This window comes from Taudactylus pleione, unplaced genomic scaffold, assembly GCF_031769625.1.
Source record: "Taudactylus pleione unplaced genomic scaffold, aTauple2 ptg000054l, whole genome shotgun sequence".
NCBI classification, from domain to species: domain Eukaryota; kingdom Metazoa; phylum Chordata; class Amphibia; order Anura; family Myobatrachidae; genus Taudactylus; species Taudactylus pleione.
The window spans coordinates 9685113-9705581 of NW_028284456.1; the positions used below are offsets into that span (position 1 = coordinate 9685113).

Genomic DNA, 20469 nt, shown 5'->3' on the forward strand with positions numbered 1-20469 from the left:
AGTATTGAGGATACTGTTTTATATATACAGGTTGAGTCTCCCATATACAAAATGCTTGGGACCAGGGGTATTTTGGATATTGGAATAGTCCGTATTTTGGTATAATTGCATACCATAATGAAATGTCTTAGGTATAGGGCCCAAATCTAAACACTGAATGCATTTATGCTTTATATACACCTTATACACACAGCCTGAATGTAATTTTATACAATATTTTCAATAATTTTGTGCCTCAAACAAAGTGTGTGTACATACATGAAATGCATTTATGTGTCATATACACCTTACACACACAGCCTATAGGTCATTTTATACTTTAGTTTTAATAATTTTGTGTCTTAAACAAAGTTTGTGTGCATTGAACCATCAAAAATCAAAGTTTTCACCATCTCAGTCATGCTAAAAATATTCCGTATTTCAGAATATTTGGATATGGGAGACTCAACCTGTATGTATGTATGTGTGTGTGTATATATATATACACATGTATATATATATATATATATTTATAATGAGTAACACAATTATGCACATCAACAATGGAGTTCCCACACTCTCTTCTTTTTTACACTTATGGTCACCACCAGGGGGCATATAGTTCTTTAGTGCATTTATATAGACTGTGAATGTCTCTATTTACCTGCCAAGTTAATACAGTCCCAGTGGTGATTTCAGGTTTCAGGGTTACCTATGTTTCTCTTTCCTGTGGGTGACACTTGAGTGAGTAATGTGCAGCTTTACAGAAAACGGTTTAGAAATCTCAGGGTTGTACTTCATGCAAAGTGCTATGCACGCTTGTCTGAGGCTTGTGTTGATAACATGGCTTAGCAACTCTTGCCCTGCTAGACGTTTCCATCCCACAAAACACAACTTAGCCTGGAAGTAAGTAGTAGCTGTTCTCTCCCGTCTGTAGTCTCTTGAGGGGAAGATTCAAAATATAGTAAATCCATTCTTCTTATTCATTACAAGGAAGCTTTGATGTGCTTTTCAGCAAATGTGGTACACATATATTTTAGGTAGACAGTCTGGTTTCAGCGAAAAAAAGGAAATATTCATACTCCCCAATTGTTAGGGAAATTTTTAATTTGCTACAGGCCAGACTTGTTTAACTTTAGAACTCACTGCACATGAGTCCAAACCCAAATATACAACTAAAAATGCCTCAAAGGGGAATTAAAAACTCATGTGGTTATTTTGGTTTGGATACATTTCTTGGCTGCTTAGACCACGTTAAACAAACTGTTCTTTACTTTGTAAAGGAGGAAGCCATATGGAGCAATGTACCTAAATATTAGATATTTGAAAGGCTTCCGTTTTAGCGTATTATCTGTGAACTTAGGAGGTATTAACTTCTCTTTAATATGGGTCAATTACTCATTGTTCCCTGGTTCTCTTCCAACTGCTCCCATCAACTCACCCAACTTCAGCAAGAGAACAAACATTTGCTTCTTTCAAAGCAAATCCTGTTCGTCACAACTGTTAATTGCAGTTTATTGTGTGTGACATAAATATTTATTATTTTCCAATGGAATTTATCAGCACAATAAATGTGACTTATAAATGTAAATCTAGTTAGCCATATGCTAAAAACAGAAATCAGATTCGCTTATTATTTTATTAATTCCTTTCTTCAAAACTTCACTGTAATAATAATTACATAATAATTTATATACAGTGGCATATGGGAGGTGTTTCAAGTACTATAGGAGGAGGAAATAGATAAAAAAGGAAAGTAATGCAGAAATAAGTAAAGTCTGCCTTAATGGCCAGGTAGTCTTTCCTGTACTCAAATATATCAAAACCAGAGAGGAGATGGCTTTATATATACCAGTGAAATAAGTGATCCCAACTTTACGACCTGTATTGAATCACATCAGTAAAGAGTCCTACTAACCATGTGAGTGGAGCTTTATCTGTCTGTTGGGAGTAGGGTTGTATTGAGTATATTATTATTTAATATCTACATTTTTATATTTGGGTTTTTTATTCTCTAAACTTGGCTTTAGTTTGTCTTTGACTTACTTGGTCTTGTCTCTGAAGCAGATTGTGCCTGCAACCTTCTCCTCTGCTGCTGCTGGCTGGAGTTTCCTCTGGACAGACTTCTCCTGCCCATGAGGTGCCAGGGACTAGTTGAGTGCTCAATATCTCCCCGATTTGCTCATTGCAGAACTTGGCGCTTTCAAGGACTGTCTAAGCTCTGCTGCTGCACATCTCCTGGGTGACCCATGATGTTGGTGGGGTGTCTGGCTGCGGATTTAGAGGACGTTGCCTGTCCCCTTGGCTCCTGTTGCAGCCTTTTCTTGTTGCAGGGCTGCTTAAGCTGGAATTCATTCATCTACTTGGCTGTTCCTCTTGGAAGCTGTGGTACCTCTCTCCTCCTCTCCTGTGTCGCATATCTGGATTTCCTTGGTGGGGGCTAGCTGCCTTGCTCTTCAGGTCTAAATTTTTCAAGATGGGGAAGGCTGGGAATGCTGCAGCCTGGTTGGAGAAAATGTAAAGCTTCCAATGCCCGAGTGGCTGCTGAGCCTCCTGGACACATATCACAGCCTCCACCATTGTTTACTACAACCCCCATAGGAAGGATTCCCCTACGCTACGTCAAATTATGGAAGCTATCACTACATCTAAAAAGAGCAAAACTGACAAAATGGGAGAGGTACAAGTGGACATCTCCCTCGTATTGCATGATTTGCAGAAACTGCACAAGCGGGTGGGTAAGTCTGAGCACCGTATCGCCTCACTTGAAGATACCATGGCTCCTATGAAAAATACATTTTCTACTTTGATTACTCAGGTTGCATGGTGCAAGCAAAAGATGTTTGCTCTTGAGGGTCGTCTGTGGTGCAATAATCTCCAATTTGTTAGACTTCCAGCTGAGAGCTCCACTATAGAGGCTTTCCTTGAAACCGGATGGATCCGTTAATTTGGACGAGAGGCCTTCTCTTCACAGTTGAATGGTCCCTGCCCAGCCTCCTGAGCCAGGGTCCCTTCCAGAATTGTTATTGCTAAACTTCTCCATTTTTGGGATAGGGATGGTGTACTTCAACTTGTCCATGGTCACCTGACTTTTGAGAAACATGCTGTTTCCGTGTTCCCGGGTTTGGCCCATTGAGGTCCAGAAAGGACTGTCTAGTTGGGTTGTGGATGTACAGGGTGGGTAGGGTTCTCTGTGTTTTTATTTTTCTTACACAGTTCATTGTATGTGTGCTGTTCTGTTGTCCTCTCTGCATGGCAATCGACGATGCCTGCATTGATTGATCTGTGTTCTTGTATTGTATTTGATTTATATTATACTGTGTGGGATGGTCTGCCTGATGCTCTCTAATTTTGGCACAAGTTTGGAAATAAAACTCGGACATTACTTGCCTTTGTCTAAATACATCTTGCTAGGGTTAGAGATATGCGACTAAAAAAGGATTGGGCTTACCACTCCATCTATTCATCTAACTCTATCGGGGTTTCTGTCTTTGTTAAAAAAAAAGTCTGAATTTTTCTCTTGAAGATGTCCAAGCTGATGTTCATGGTCACTGTTTATATCCACCTCCATACTCTAATGATGTCCTTAAAGCAGTGGCATATTATTTGGCCCTGTCTCCTGACACCCTGTTGGTTTGCCTGGGTGATTTTTAAATGTCATGAACCCACCTCTGGACAGGTAGCAAGAGACGTCTCCTCACTTGCTTTCTACACTCATTCCCTTCACTAAACTGGTTGAAGTAATGGAGCTGTGTGATTTGTGGATGGAACGCTGTCATCAAACTTGCCAATTTTCTTGCTTCTCTGCTTCTCACTTAACTCTATCGCGGATAGACTTTATCTCCACTATATATACGTCTACCTGACTGGTCCCTCTGATTTCTGCTATTAACTCTTTGATTAGAGGCATCTCTGAACATTTAGTTCAGAGAATCAGTTCTGGAAATGTAATTCCTTTTGGCTCACTTTGACTGGGGCAGATTCAGAACTTATTGCGGATTTTGATGGCTGCTTTGGTAATAGCCTCTCTGTCAATCCGGTAGTAACGTGGGGTGCCTTTAAGGCATTTATTAGGGAACTTTTATTAACGAATTGATCAAATTAAAAAGATTAACAGACACCGAGAGGCTGAATTGGAACGCAGATGACACGACTTAGAATTATTAAGTATTTCCTTTGATTCACGCACTGCAATGGGTGGATTATTTATATGATAAATCTAAGACACATCTGATTTTTTTCGCAACATAGGACCTAATTCAGAGATTTACGTAAATTCAATATTTGCGCAGGGGCCGCGCTGCACATGTGCAAATCTGTTTTTGCGACGTCGATAGCAGCGCCACAGTGCCCCAGCATGATTAACAAGCAGCTGCCATTTGGGAGCGGCGACAGGGAGCAATCCAGAAAACGTGCGTATCGACCCCATTTTCCAAGCATGCCAAAGTCAGTGGGTGCATCCTTGAATGCAGCTTCACTGGCCCCAGCAGCGGGATTTTGCCAGAAATCCTGAGAGACTTGTTGTTTCACGACGCTACTTTGTGAAAACAATAAAGATTATACTTATTTTGAAAAAAGAATAAAAAAAATGAATGGGGGTTCCAAGCACCCACAGAACTGGCTCCCATGAGTGTAATATTTTAAAATACAATATCTTTTCTCTCTGTTATAGACATGTGATTGATCAAATAAACAGGTGAGGGGGGAAGTAACTTCTGACTAATCGACATCTAGAAACTCAGCAGGGAATTATTTATCAGGGAAGTTCTGCTTATTTTAAAATAATTACTAAAGATAATTTGGTGATCATTCTGTCACAAGCATACGATCTTCCCATCATAGTATGCTTTGTTATAAGGTTATTTGTGTTAGCATTTTAAAATTTTACATTTAATTAAATATTAATTTTCAGTGAATAGATTGAGATGAGTTAGATACAAATTGGCCACAGACACTTACTGCATTGTGTGCATGGAAATAAGGGCCTGATTCATACCCGCTTGCGAGCGCATAGCGCTCACAAGTGGGTCGATGGTGGCACAGTATGCATGCGTGGCGTGCGCGAGCCCCGGTCCAGTGAGACCTTCACTCGCTCCAGAGCTCGCAGCAAAACGGGGCGGCTGTTGATGTTGATAGAAGGCTTGCCCCGTTTTGTAGGCGGGTAGGGGGGGTGGCTGAACAAACGGAGGCGTTCCCGAAGGAACGCCTGCCGTTTGTGGGCGGCCCTACTGCCATCACTCGTGATGTCAGTAGTGGACTTCCGGCTCTATTAGAGCAGGAAGTCCACTTGGCATTGCGAGTGCTGAGACCCTACCACAAGGGTCTCCTCGCAATGCCGATGGTTGCGATAATCGCGTCCATCGCCAGGCCACTCGCACAAGCTGTGGATGATCACCCACAGCTGTGCGAGCAGCCTAGATGCCGGAATTAAAAAAAAATAGGGACACCCTGATTCAGAGTGAGCGCATGCAAATAGCGTGCACCTCTGATTCAGGCCCTAAATGCATATATTTGCTTGTTTGTAGAGTTGTATGCTTTGTTGCGGTGCCCCTGTCCCATATGTATGCTTAGTTTGAAACTCCTCCTCCTCATCATCAGTGCAAATGATACACTTGTAAACCGGCAAATTTAAACTTTCATCCAGCTTTGTATAATGCTGTTCCGTTGATACTCTCGCACTTAGCACCCAGTTTTAGGCACTTCTCTTCAGTCGCAATTTGAGGTATGTATGACTTCACATGCAAGATAAGATCCGCAATCAGGCATATATGTCCAATTTATCATCAGGCAGGAAAAGGTTTTCCTCCAGCAAACTTTAAGGCCTTGGGTAGTCCCTAGAAAATAAGGATAGTTGGAAGCTGTGCGTTATCCACTGTCCTAACTAAGTATGGAGCAGTATTGCAACTTGCAGCCTTGCTTTGATATAAAGAAAAGCAGGATGATCTATCAACCTTTAATGCCCTTAAGCATCATTACATGAAAGTAGTGTCATATTTAGTATCTCTTAACTTAAGAGAACTGGATCATTCATTTTCATTTAACATTCTGAGGTTTCATGTGTGATGTGATCACCAGAGCACACCTCTGCAATGCAAAAATCATTATGAAGTCCAGGGATGGGGTTATATTTCCCATACACTGGCTCAAATAAACTCGGGGTCACCCTATTTTGAAAGAGTAGAGTCCTCTTTTTCAAATGATTTAACCCCGTAGTGGTTATTGTCTGGTAATCACTGATAACACCAGACAAAATCAACATGCGCTGCATAAATACTAGAAGACCTGATGGATAGGAGAGGGCACTTATTGTGCCATCTTAGCACCTACACATACAAAACAACATTGGGGTGGCCTCATTTGATGCAGTAATTGATCTATTTTTATAATTATACCTTTCATTCAAACAGTGAAAAATGCATTATCATCTTTAAGTGCAGATCTTATTATGAAAGCCTAAAATTCTAGAATTTAGCTTTTTGTTGTTTTGGAAAGGTGGATTAATGCCTAACAAGACCCATAAAGTACTAATTTTTGGTTGGTTAGAAATTAAAAATACATACAGTATGGCCATTTTGAGTAGGTTTTCTTATGTCGTGAGGAAAAAGAAGCAAACTAATGCTATTTTCTGGAATTCAAGGTCATTTGGAGAACAAGGTATAATTTGTGTGGGCACTGCATAATACTTACTGACATTGATGTTGGGATGTCACAAAGGTCAACAATTGCCAAAATAGGCTCCGCTTTGTACGGGATAAACTATTATGATAGTTCATATTTAAAGGCTTCATCTACTCAGTAGTATGTTTTACATTCTTTTTTTCAGTCAATGTCATTATGGTGCTTCCAGTTTAAGTTTCCTTACACAGTCTTACGCATTAGGCCAATGTTGTTATACTATGGGAGGAAAGGGAGCACACAGAGAAAACTGAGAGAACATATAAACTCCATGTAGATAGCACCCTAATAATAATTGTAAAGTAGCTAATCTGTTGCTGGCCCACACTCCCCATGTTGATCTGGGGTTACAAGGGTAACAAGGTTAAATCAACTTCAATTGAATTTGATCTATCTAAGAGACATTGTTGGATGATTTCAAGTCCTAGTTGCCTCAACCTATGTCCACAGTTACTCCTGATAAATGAAAACAACATGGGAAGGGATGTCAGTCGTTTATGTGATAGATCAGTTTAGTGTAGTTGTCTTATTTTGGATATAATTTTTTTCTCTATTGCATTTAGTGTAATTATGCGTCCATAAGGCTGTTATATATATTTGCTCAAGAGCAATATTTATATCACTTCAGAAAAACGTTGTTGGAAACATAATAAATAATAATGTACATTGTATTGTCCTGCTTTGGAAACTCACAGTATGTTGAAATTAGTTTGTTGTCTGGTTTTGCACATGTGTGCCCAGATTGGCTGTCCGGCAGACATCAGAAGTGGTTTGCCTAATCTTTGCTTTCTTTGCTTTCAGTTTAAGGGACCTATGTATCAAGCTGAGTTTTACATAAAATTATGCAGAAACTGCAGTTTCTGCATAATTTCAAGTATTGAAAATATGTACTATGAATACCCTTTAATTGCTACAGTGAAATAATTGCTTTCCAATCCAATTGTGGTTCCAAAGCACAAAAAGTTATATTAATAAAGAAAAAAGTATAACGCGCTTTGATCTAAATAATTAGCGCAAAAAGCAAGTAAATACAAAGGTACAGACCAATACATATGCGTGCGCACTGGATCCAGTCTCCAGCCATCACTCCTGACGTCTGGGGTCACTTGGGCATGACTGAATATTAGCTAAAGTACACAAGCTATATACCTTACAAGTTTCAACAATAACAATAGAGACAAGCAAACAGGTTTTCATTGGTTCTTGCTTCCGGTCTGTCTAGTTCGATGCAGGTCATAGGTCAGTTCATACCGTGTCATCAGGGGTATGTTCCAGGTCTCCAACAGTTGCAGAGAATGGCATTCTGACTAATAACTCCCTATAATCCATAACTAGCGAACACAAGATGTGACTTATTTGCCGATAGGAGCGGAAGTCTGCAAATAAACAGGGATTTAGTATGATACCAGACATGACGTGTCTACTATGTTCTAAACCTTAGTTCTCACTTAAGTACATATAACATAATTATTAATTAATAATACCTTTTATAACTCTCTTTATTAACTATTGTGAATGAGAACCATTGTATACATATGTGTTCGCATATGTGCGTCTGTGCATTATTGTAGGAAATGTTCTTATGTATGTTTGTGAGAATTGTGAGGTTCTGGTTTTGCTGTGTACCCAGTGTGGTAATAGGAGCAGACACTGAAGCAGGTTTAAAAGTAAATGTGGAGTTTTTAATGAGTGGCTTAACAGACATGAATGTGGTAAAATAGAAAGTCCGGGTATAGCACTAAAGTGCACTTGGGAGCTGTAGTGAGGCAAATAGGAGAAAGTCCAGTTAGTGACAGGCAATTTAAAATGTCCAGGTAGTGACTGGTTAATAGAAAATGTCCAGGTAGTAGCAGACAAGGGGAACTGTCCAGGTGGTGACTGATTGATGAAGAATGCTGACTGAGGAAGAAATATCCAGCAGAGTGTCAGTCAAACAGCAGGACTCAGGTACTCAGGCAAGGGGAAGGTAATGGAGGATGCGGGTAGTCCAGTGGGGTTGGAGCAGACAAGTAGGCAGGCAGGTAGCGAGCGTTTCACAGGTAACAGGTGGTGAGCACAGGGAGCTCTCTCTCAGCTATGCTGAGAAACATGTTGCACTGGCAATGAAGTGAGGCTCTGAACCTCCCTAAATACCAAGTGCTGTGCCGTGACTGGCCAGAGAGAGCATGTGACAAACCAGGATTGGGCGAGCAAATCACATGGCCAGAGGCAAGATGGGCGGCGCCCATACCAAACGGAATGGAAGCACTGCCAGGCCTCATCAGCCCAACGTGACAGAACCATGCACAGCCAATGCCCCTTGCCACAGACCAGCACCACCGCCAGACACCCCCCGCCACAGTGACCTCACAGGTAATACCCGTCGACCCCCATGCCGAGAAACCCTGGTCGTGACAAGGATGCACGTGGGCGTCTATGTGTACGCAAGTGGATACACATACGAGCGTCTATGTGTATGCATATATGTTTATGTGTGTGCCTTATGTGCATCAGTGTATGTGTTAATGGACAGAGTTATACATTAAGGATTCTGCCTTTGAACCTCTATATACTCCTGCCTATACCTTCTAATATCCTTCCTATAAACCTCTAAGGATGATGCTAATTTGCGTACGCAGTCTTCCAGTAAATAAAGACGCCAGACCTAGAACATGTGGTTCCAAAGCACAAAGTATTATTCAAGTAAAGTACAGCAGTTACACGCTATGATCCTCATATAATCTTAGCGCAAAGAGATTATACAGACCCAAGTACAATTATACATACGCAGCGCTCTCTGGTCCAGATGTTAGGCATCAGCAAGAAACCCCTCGTCAATCAGCATTCAGCACAAAGACTAGGAACCCAGGGTCAGAGCACACATATTTATACCCCCCAGAAATAAACAACACAATAGAGAAGTTTGTTGCTAATACCATTGGTCCTAAAGGAGAGGGCATATGTTACAAGGCATTTAACAGGTTGATTCAAATAGACACAACCCAGCCTCTAACAACTGGGGGTCTCTGGTTTCCTGCCTCATGCAATCATCCTAACAGTTGTTCATATAATGTACATTTTGTTGCTTGAAGTCTCTGCGGTCCATAAGTTGAGAATGCATGATGCGATCTCCACACCGATGGTACTGGAATACTGTTGAAAGAGTACGCATCAGTACAATACCAATCACGGCTTACTTATCATGTATAAAACCTTAGTTACCAAATAATCTTTATTTCACTGCATTTATGCTAAATGAACAAACTTAAATTTTATAATTTAAAGCTTATTAAACCTTTTATGTGAATATGTAATGTGTAAGTATGCGGGGTGTAATGTAAAGACGCTAGTTAACTTGGGGCAGATGCGTGTGCATGAAGCTAATAAACAGCGTTTTCATACAGGATCTTATGCATTCGCTAATATGTGACTAGTTAACAGCGCAATTGTGCGTATTAATGTGTGTATGAGAAATGGTGCACTTAAATCTCACTTAAACTAAGTGAACACCTAGCAGTGTGGAATGCGGAGCCTTATAGTTCCACACGCCCCCTCTCTCAGCAGCCCCCACCCTTCCCAGGCTCAAAAGTACAGTCCTTTGTTCTCCCAGGTTCTTGTGTAAATGCAAATTAGCATAGCTACAAGTCCCAAACCTCAGATAACACTCTTGGCTTTGAAGGTATTTTATTGTAGGAATCCTGCTAATGTAAGGTGCTACAAATGATCCTCTTGCTGTATTCGAGCAGGGCCACCTGCAGTGAGAGCAGACGTTATGTCCATGAAGCTTGTCTACACAGGCTAGTTGTCACGTGGCCATTTGCTCTGTTTAGCTAATGCAATCCAATTTTGACATACTGTACAGCCATTTCTGAAATATATCCTTTAGGGGAATTATAATAATATACACACTTTATCCAGAGCACCCAAACTACGTAAAGTCATGAAATGGGCTTTTGATGAATCGCCGTAACTTATGGCGATGGTCACAGATGCAATCACATGATGCTAATAGTATTATCGCCACATGCACTAAAGTGTGAGTTTATCTAAAATAGCGCTTAGGCGGGCATTCGCAAAATTCCAGCTTCAACAACATATATATATATTTATTAGGGGTGAGCGGGTTCGGATTTCTGAAATCTGAGCCCCGCCTATCCGAGTCAGGCTTTTCCCGCCTGACTTGGATCTGAAATCGAGGCAAAACGTCATCATCCCACCTTCCGGGTTTGTTTCGCGGGTTTTGGATTCTATATAAGGTACCCATGTCTGCGCCATTTTCTCACTTGGCTGTGGACAGTGAAGAGGGAGGGTGGGAGTTAGTGCTGGCTGGGCTGTGTAGTGTAGTGTAGTGCAGTGTAGTGTTATGCTGTGCTGCGCTGTGCTGCTGTTGTCCATAGGGGCTGTGTCCACTCCTCCAAAGTCCATAGGGGCTGGCTGTGTTGTGCTGTGCTGCTGTTGTCCATAGGGGCTGTGTCCACTCCTCCAAAGTCCATAGGGGCTGGCTGTGTTGTACTGTGCTGCTGTTGTCCATAGGGGCTGTGTCCACTCCTCCAAAGTCCATATGGGCTGGCTGGGCTGTGTTGTGCAGTCAGTTGTCCATAGGGGCTGTGGGCCTGATTCAGAGCCGCTCGTAAGCGTCCGCTTGTTCGCTCTGAGCGATGTTCGCACAACTGCGCATGCGTATGGGTTGTAATACGCGTGCGCGAACCATTCATTGCGGTCGGAAAGTGTGTGCTTGCAAAATAACGAATGCCTGCTAATTTGAGTGACAGAATGAGGCGTTTGTGGGTGGTAACAGGGTAAGGTGCTTGAAAACGGGGAGTGGTGATCCGAACGCAGGAGTGCCAAAAGGAGTTTTAAGGGTGTGCATAATTAACAAAGCAGCGTCATCGACCACGTCGCTTGGTTATTTCTTAGCCTGAACTGTTCGCATGATTGCTGTAGGAAAATCCAACCACAAGCACTGCGAGCAGTTCAGATGCCTTTCGATGTACTCGATTAATCAAATAAATAGCGGAGATGACTTATGATGCGAGCGGCCAGGGGGCGTCTTTACAAAATAGCGAGCGCATATTTCGTTCGCTCACTCAGACATAGAGGCGTCAACAGACCGCAAAGAGCGAGCGCTCAATTTAAATAGCTGGCCCCTTTTTCTGAATGAGCGAGCGCAAATAGCGTCCGGCTCTGAATCAGGCCCTGTGTCCACTCCAAAGTCCTGTGCAGTGTCCCAGTCCTAAAGGGGTGCTATAGTGTTCTCCAGGAGGTGCTCTGTCCATCAGGGGTGCTCCCCCCAAGTGCAAAAATAAATAAATATTTTTTCTGTGGTTGTGAATTGTGTGCGCAGTAGCCGCACGTGCATCAACAAAGTAGCGCCAAGCGTGCGCCTCTGTCATAAGGGGGCGTGCTGTCGATGGTGATTGACAGCACGCCCCCTTTGGTGGGTGTGGCTGCCCAGACGGAGGCGTTCCCATTCTTTTTTTTCTCTCTTTGTGAATTGTGTGCACTGTAGCTGCACGTGCATCAACAAAGGAGCAGCGCCAAGCGTGCGCCTGTGTCCCATAAGTAAAGAGCCGTCTGGCTCATTTCTTAAAGGGTGGTGTAACCAACAAAGTGCACTAGTCTCCAACAAAAATAAAAAATTATTTTCTGTGTTTGTGTGCGCCTTAGCCGCACGTATATATCAATATAACATAAATGGAGGACTAAACTTTCTCAGATAAAAATAAAATAGGGAAAGATCAAGAACCACTTCCTCCTAGTGCTGAAGCTGCTGCCACTAGCTGGCGCTGATGAGGAAGTTGGCGAGGAGGATTCTGATGGTGATGTGGTTTGTTTAAATATCAGGCTCCGGGGGAGACAGTTGTTGTCCATGGGATGAAAAAGCCCATCATGGTCATGCCTGGGCAGAAGACCAAACATTCCACCTCTTTGGTCTGGCAATATTTCTATCCAAATCTGGACAACAACTGTCTTGCCATATGTACCATATGTAAAGGTGAAATAATTAGGGGTAGGGACGTTAACCACCTAGGAACATCCTCCCTTATACGTCACCTGCAGCGTGTTCATAAAAACTTACTGTCAAGTTCAGAAACTTTGGCTAAGACCGTAAGCAGTCCAGGGACACCTAAATCCCTTTGTCCTGTTGTATCCAAGCGCCTGCAAACCACACCGTCAACTCCCTCCTCGTCAATTTCCTCCTTAGTCCGGATCGGAAGTAGTCCTGCAGGCCATGTCACTGGCATGACTGACTCTCCTATCCGGGATTCCTCCGGAGGATCCTGCATTGCTACGCCTACTGCTGCTGCTGTTGCTGCTGGGAGTCGTTCATCATCCCAGAGAGGAAGTAGGAACACCACTACTTTTACTAAACAATTGACCCTCCAACAGTCCTTAGCGAGAAGGATGAAGTACGACAGCAGTCATCCTGAAGCAAAATGGATAACTGAGGCCTTGACTGCTATGTTGGTGTTAGACGTGTGTCCGGTATCCGCCATTAGTGCAGTGGGATTTAGACAATTGATGGAGGTAGTGTGTCCCTGGTTCCAAATCCCATCTAGATTCCACTTCACTAGGCAGGCGATACCGAGACTGTACAGAAACATCAGAAAAAGTGTCCTCAGTGTCCTGAAAAATGCGGTTCTACCCAATGTCCACTTAACCGTGGACAAGTGGAACAGGGCAGACTAAGGACTATATGACTGTGACAGCCCACTGGGTAGATGTATCACCTTACGCAGCAACAACAGCAGCATCACCAGTAGCAGCATCTCAGAAATGCCAGCTCGTTCCAAGGCAGGCTACGCTGTGTATCACTGGTTTCAGTAAGAGGCACACCGCCAACAACCTGAAACTGAGGGAAATCATCGCCCAGTGGCTTACCCCACTTAGACTCTCCTGGGGATTTGTGATATCTGACAACGCCACCAATATTGTGCGGGCATTACATCTGGGCAAATTCCAGCACGTCCCATGTTTTGCTCACACAATAAACTTGGTGGTGCAGAATTTTCTGAAAAGCGAAAGGGGCGTGCAGGAGACGCTTTGGGTGGCCCGAAAAATTTCTGGCCACTTTCACCATTCAGCGACTGCGTGCCGAAGACTGGAGCGCCAGCAAACACTCTTGAACCTGCCTCGCCATCACCTGAAGCAAGAGGTTGTGACGCGGTGGAACTCAACCCTCTATATGCTTCAGAGGATGGAGGAGCAGCAAAAGGCCATTCAAGCCTATACATCCACCTATGACATAGGCAAAGGAGGGGGTATGCACCTGACTCAAGTGCAGTGGAGAATGATTTCCGTGTTGTGCAAGGTTCTCCAGCCCTTCGAACTTGCCACACGTAAAGTCAGTTCAGACACTGCCAGCTTGAGTCAGGTCATTCCCTCATCAGGCTTTTGCAGAAGCAGCTGGAGAAAGTGAAGGAGGAGCTAAGACGGAGCGATTCCGCTCGGCATGTGGGACTTGTGGATGAAGCCCTTCATTCGCTTTGCCAGGATTCCAGGGTGGTCAATCTGTTGAAATCAGACCACTACATTTTGGCCACCGTGCTCGATCCTAGGTTTAAAGCCTATGTGGTGTCTCTCTTTCCGGCCGACACAAGCCTGCAGAGGTGCAAAGACTGCTGGTGAAAACACGGTTAGCTGAAGCGGAACGTGACACGTCAACAGCTCCTTCTTCATTTTCTCCCGCAACTGGGGCTGCCAGGTAAAAACTTAGGTATCCTAAGCAACCCGCTGGTGGTAATGAAGGGCAGGCAGGACCAAGTTTGGACATCTGGTCTGGACTGAAGGACCTGGCAACAATTTCTGACATGTCTACTGTCACTGCATATGATACTGTCACCATTGACAGAATGGTGGAGGATTACATCGGTGACAGCATCCAAGTAGGCATGTCAGACAGTCCGTACCTGTACTGGCAGGAAAAAGAGGCAATTTGGAGGCCCCTGTACAAACTGGCTCTATTTTACCTGAGTTGCCCCCCCCTCCAGTGTGTACTCCGAAAGAGTGTTTAGTGCAGCCGGGAACCTTGTCAGTGAAAGGCGTAGGAGGTTGCTTCCACAAAATGTGGAGAAGATGATGTTCATAAAAATGAATTATCAACTCTTCCAGGGAGACCAGCCTCCAGAACGTACAGAGGGACCTGTGGTGGTGGATTCCAGCTGGGACGAATTAATACTCTGTGAGGATGAGGATGTACACAACACTGAAGAGGGTGAGGAATCGGTGGATGAGGACGACATCTTGCCTCCGTAGAGCCAGTTTGTGCAGGGACAGATTAATTGCCAGCTTGTTTTGTGGGGGCCCAGACGAACCAATCATTTCAGCCACAGTCGTGTGGCAGATCCTGGCGCTGAAATGATTGGTTTGTTAAAGTGTGCATGTCCTGTTTATACAACATAAGGGTGGGTGGGAGGGCCCAAGGACAATTCCATCTTGCACCTCTTTTTTTTTCTTTGCATTATGTACTGTTTGGGGCCTAGTTTTTCAAACTGCCATCCTGTCTGCCACTGCAGTGTCACTCCTAGATGGGCCACGTGTTTGTGCCGCCCACACATGTCGCTTAGAATAGTCATCCAGCTACCTCGGTGCAACCTTTTGGACATAAAAACACTATTGTGAGCTGTGAGCTGTTCAGAATAGACTGGAAATTAGTGGAAATTAAGGTTATTGAGGTTAATAATAGCATAGGAGCAGAAAAACCCACAAATTCTGTGATTTTAGCTGTTTTTATGCTTTTTAAAAAAAAAAATACAGATCCAAAACACAAAACCCAGAACCCAAAACACGGAAGGATGGTTTTGGCAAAACCAATCCAGATCCAAAACACGAAGAAAGATCCAGATCCAAAACCAAAACACAAAACACGAAAAGTGGCCGGTGCACACCCCTAATATATATATAACTTTATCCACCAACTCTCATATTTGATATTATGACTGTCTGAACCAAGGGCCTGATTCAGAGCCACTCGTAAGTGGCAGCTCGTTCGCTCCGAGCGATGTTTGCCCAACTGCGCATGCGTACGGATCGTTATACTCATGCGCGAACCAGTCAGTGCGGCCGAAATTCATGTGCTCGCAAAATAGCGAATGCCTGATAATTTGAGTGACAGGATGAGGCGTATGTGGGTGGTAACAGGGGAAGGTGCTTGAAAATGGGGAGTGGAGATCCGATCGCAGGCGTGCTTAAAGGTCAAAACGGGCGTTTTATGGGTGTGCATATTTAAAACAGCAGCGTCATTGACCACATCACTGGGTTATTTTATAGTCAGAACTGCTCTCAAAATTGTGGTAGCAAAAACCAACCACAAGAATAGCGAGCAGCTCATACCCTGTTCGATGTACTCGATTAATGTAATAAATAGCGGACATGACGTAGGATGCGAGCGGCCAGGGGGCGTAGTTTCCCAAAAAACGACCGCAAGTTTTGTTCGCTCGTTCAGACCTAGAGGCGTGAACAGACCGCAAACAGCGAACGGTTCATTTGAATAGCCACCCCTATTTTCTGGACGAGCGAGCGCAAATAGCGACCGTCTCTGAATCAGGCCCCAAATTCCAAGGTGTCATAGAGAATGAAGTCTTTCTGCTCAGAGATGACCAGCATATTCCTGCCGGAGTCACAATGTCTGATAACACATCAAAGGTCCTCCTCTGCCTATTTGTAATGTAAATGTCAGTCCCTCTTCTACAGTAGCATTGAACAAAAAGGAATACAATTGCTAAAGATAGTCAGACTTCTGACAATGGTTTCTAACTTTGCATTTAAAATTCTCCTAAACACATACCAGTATATTTGTGCATTTTTAATTACTTGTTACAGACATATACAAAGAACCTGTTTCCCATTAACTGACTTTGTGCTGCATCGGATTTCGCCGATGCAGAGTGATGTCCATTTTACTCTTTATCAGACCATAGACGACTATATCGTCAGATAATAATTGCAATCGATCATATCCAATTATTTGACTTGGACAGTACTAATAGCACAATGCAGGAGATTTCACACAAATTAGTATGTGTCAGACACAAAAAAAAATCCCTGTTAATTGCAGCCTGCGAGATGCCTTCATGGCTAATTGAATAGCCCTGGGGGATAAACGAACCTGCAGTGAATTACTGCAGCTAATTGAATTACCCCCTAAGTCTTATGAGCGGGAGGAATCTCTCAGCTATTGTGTAGCAGTTACCTGAATGTATGCTTGTCCAGCTACACCAAAAATATGCTGCCAGGTGAGCTAAAAGGTATCCTGCTAATAGTATTCTTATTATTATTTTCAAGAAATAAAATGCTAGTTTGCATTACTAGGAGGAACCATAGTTTGAAGTCCCATTCCATAATAATGAAATAAAGTTTATTGTCTATAGTCATACCCTGAAACCTACTGATTGCGTTGTGCGCGCTGCTTCAATAAGCATAGCTCATTAAGGGGTCTATTTATCAAAATTAGATAGAAACTGGCATTAATTGTTTTAATATAGCAGTGTGCAATAACGCAATTTACTTAAGTTTTGTCGCTGTGTTTTATCCACCCGCATCAGGGACTGTGCTTGTGAGAACCTGTTGTCCCTGAGAAGAAGATGCCGATGTATTCCATGGAGTCTTTCACAATTGCTAAATATTTCACTATGTGACTTTAGGTTGCACATGCACATTGTGAGGACCCAAAGAGATGGAGGGATCCAAGTTGATCTCTCTTCGCATCCCAGACCCTTGCCATAGGCATCAGCGGGCTAATTCCATCTGAAGATGGTGTTAGTTCTTGCAGTTAGGCTACAAAAACTGTAAGTTTTCGGATACATAGGCCATGCCCATAGAAAGCTAATAGGGAACCTTAGCGTTCAGCTAGGATGTGGGCATTATTGCAGAAAATATTTGTATCTCCTGCGTTGTCAGCTTGGTTTTGCATTTAAAATGATTGCCACTTTATAAATACAGGAAGACACGCAGGTGTTTCCACAGTGGCTGCAGCTCGCAACCTATTACATAAGCCCCTAGTCTCCTTAACCATATGTTGTGTATCTATGCCACTGTATAATTCCAAGGAATCCACATACTGTGTTTAGGTAAAATATTTCAAGCGTAATTGTGTTAGTACTCATAGGAAATTAAAACTATTACAAAAATGTAAATAAAACACCATACCGTTGATATCTGTTCATAATGTGATTATGATGTGAGTACATAAGCTATATTCTCTCTCTCTCTCTCTCTCTCTCTCTCTCTCTCTCTCTATGTGTCTCTCTCTCTCTCTATATATATATATATGTGTGTGTGTGTGTGTGTATACAGTATACTGTATGTCAAGGGGTGGGGTATTCCTGATATCTAGTGGTTAGTACTTATCAAAAGTGAACCAGCAACAGGGTCATTGGTGCCCAGGCTAATTGATGGATGTGGGAAGCGACGGCTAGCCCGTCTAGTCCGATCCCTCATAGGAGCTACCGTAGCACAAATTGCATCAGTAGTTAATGCTGGCTATGATACACTGTGTGTTCTGACACCTTTCTGCCACAGCTTGCTGTATATGGTGCTGTGTAGCTGCAGACTTGTCAGAGTGCCCATGCTGAGCCTTGCCAACAGCTGAAAGCGCCTACAATGGGGTCAGAACTGGACCATGGAGCAATGGAAGAAGGTGGCCTGATATGTTGAATCACATTTTCTTTTACATCATGTAAACGTCTGGGCGCATTTTCAGCCGGAGGATGCAGTGTGATGCTGTAGGCAATGTTCTGCTGAGAAATATTGGGTCCAGGGATTCATGTGGCTGTTACTTTGGTATGTACCACCTACCTAAACATTGTTGCAGAACAAGTACACCCCTTCATCACAACGGTATTGCCTGATGGCAGTGGCCTCTTTCAGCAGGATAATGTGCCCTGCCATGCTGCAAAAATTATTTAGGAATGATTTGAGGAACATGACCAAGAGATCAAAGTGTTGATTTGGCCTCCAAATTCCCCAGATCTCAGTCCAATTGAGCATCTGTGGGATGTGCTGGAAAAACAAGTCTGAGCCATGCAGGACCCACCTTCCTACTTACATACTTAGAGGACTTAAAGGATCTGCTACTCACGTCTTGATGCCAGATACCACAGGACACCTTCAGACGTCTTGTGGAGTTCAATCCTTGACGGGTCAGAAACCTTTTGGCGGCACGAGAGGGATCTACGCAATATTAGGCAGGTGGTTTTAATGTTATGGCTGATGGGGTAAGTGTGTGTGTATATACAGTATATATATATATATAGAAAATACAAGGAGCTGGTATAGAGCGCCTACTGTGCTTATATAACTTATTATAAAGTGCTAACAATATAAAGTGATATCGTGCAATAAAAGTGCTAATGCCAGGATAGTAATATCAAATTATCATTATCCTCAAATATTTATGCAATTTATTATATATAAAGTATAACTTATAAAATAACAACGGTCTATATGACTAAAGTGCTATTGCAGAGATCCTTCAAGGATCATAAACTAAATTAACAATCATAACATTCCATAAACATGTGCAAAAAATGCATAAATAATTTAAAATGTGAATCAATAAAAGTGCAAAAATTCATTTAAAATAACATAAATTAGTTTTAATCAGACACAACAATAGATATCCTCCTACATGAAGGATAAATGACATAAAAACACATAAAACCAAGGACAAAAATGTGTATATATAAAAAAGGACTATAGATTTATCAGAATAAATAGGAATAAAAATCGTAGCTTATCTGATAAAAATGGCAAGTTCATGAATGGAAAGATAATAGCAGCCTCCAACGCGTTTCGTCCGTATCCTGGACTTCTTCAAGGGATATTTTAGCTCCTGTGGGGTATCCAATATTTATACCCCTTCTAATAATGACAAACAAGAATTGACAGAGCTCCTTAGTGACATCACTTCCGGTTTTCTAAACAGTTCCTCTCTATTAAAGTGGAGTAACCACTTAGAATCACATTAGGCCATTTCCTTTATTAAAACATTATTAAATTGGAAGTCTGTTTCCTAAATATAAATTATTTGCTAGCATATTACTCCTTCCTTGCTGTGTATCGCGTCGCGTCACTTCCGCCCTTGTTATTCGTGCATCGCGGTCCTTCCGCCCTTACTTGAGCAATTCACTACATCACTTCCTCCTCCGTTGTCAACGTCCCCATTGCGCGCTATGCCTCCTCCTTCCTTGTGCAGGATAGGACCTTTTATCCACTCGTCCGCCTGTCACGTGTGTCACGTCCAGCGTCAAAGCATCTCCAGTTTCTGGCGGCCTCCATCTTTGTACTCTAAATGTCTCCTTTGCCCGCGGCCATCTTGCTACTCTCATAAGTTCCATTTTCTTTGCCATATTTATGCTCCCATCTGCATCATGTTATTTATAATCCTGAGGATAGTAGTTTAGTTATTATTTCCTATATGGAATAATGGATGACAATATTAGTTTAAATATATATAACCAGCCATATGCTTGGACTCTAAAAAATGATGAGAGATTGTGACAGTTTCTAATTATTCTCCACACCTATTCAGAATCATAACTAGAATTCAAACAACTCCATAAATAAATAAATATCACATATATTGATGTATAATGTAAACTTATATGTGGACACTAGTAAAAAATCCTAAAATCATACTATTGGGGACTAATATAGTACATCCTTAAAAAATAATAAGTAATGATGATATTAAAAATTCTTCTTAAAAAAAATGGTGGATGGCAATCTTCTTTAGGGATATTATAGTTCATATGCATATATATATATGCATATATATATATATAGTCTTTTCACTCTGTAGGGTCAATTGGTTCTTATGTGAGTCTTGAAACATGT

General features: G+C 42.4%; 1 protein-coding gene across 3 annotated transcripts in view; it reads left to right on the forward strand.

The window, feature by feature from the left end:
* The window catches only part of BBS9 (Bardet-Biedl syndrome 9), a 538001-nt gene that overhangs the window by 344312 nt on the left and 173220 nt on the right, over positions 1–20469 (forward strand). The window lies entirely within an intron of this gene.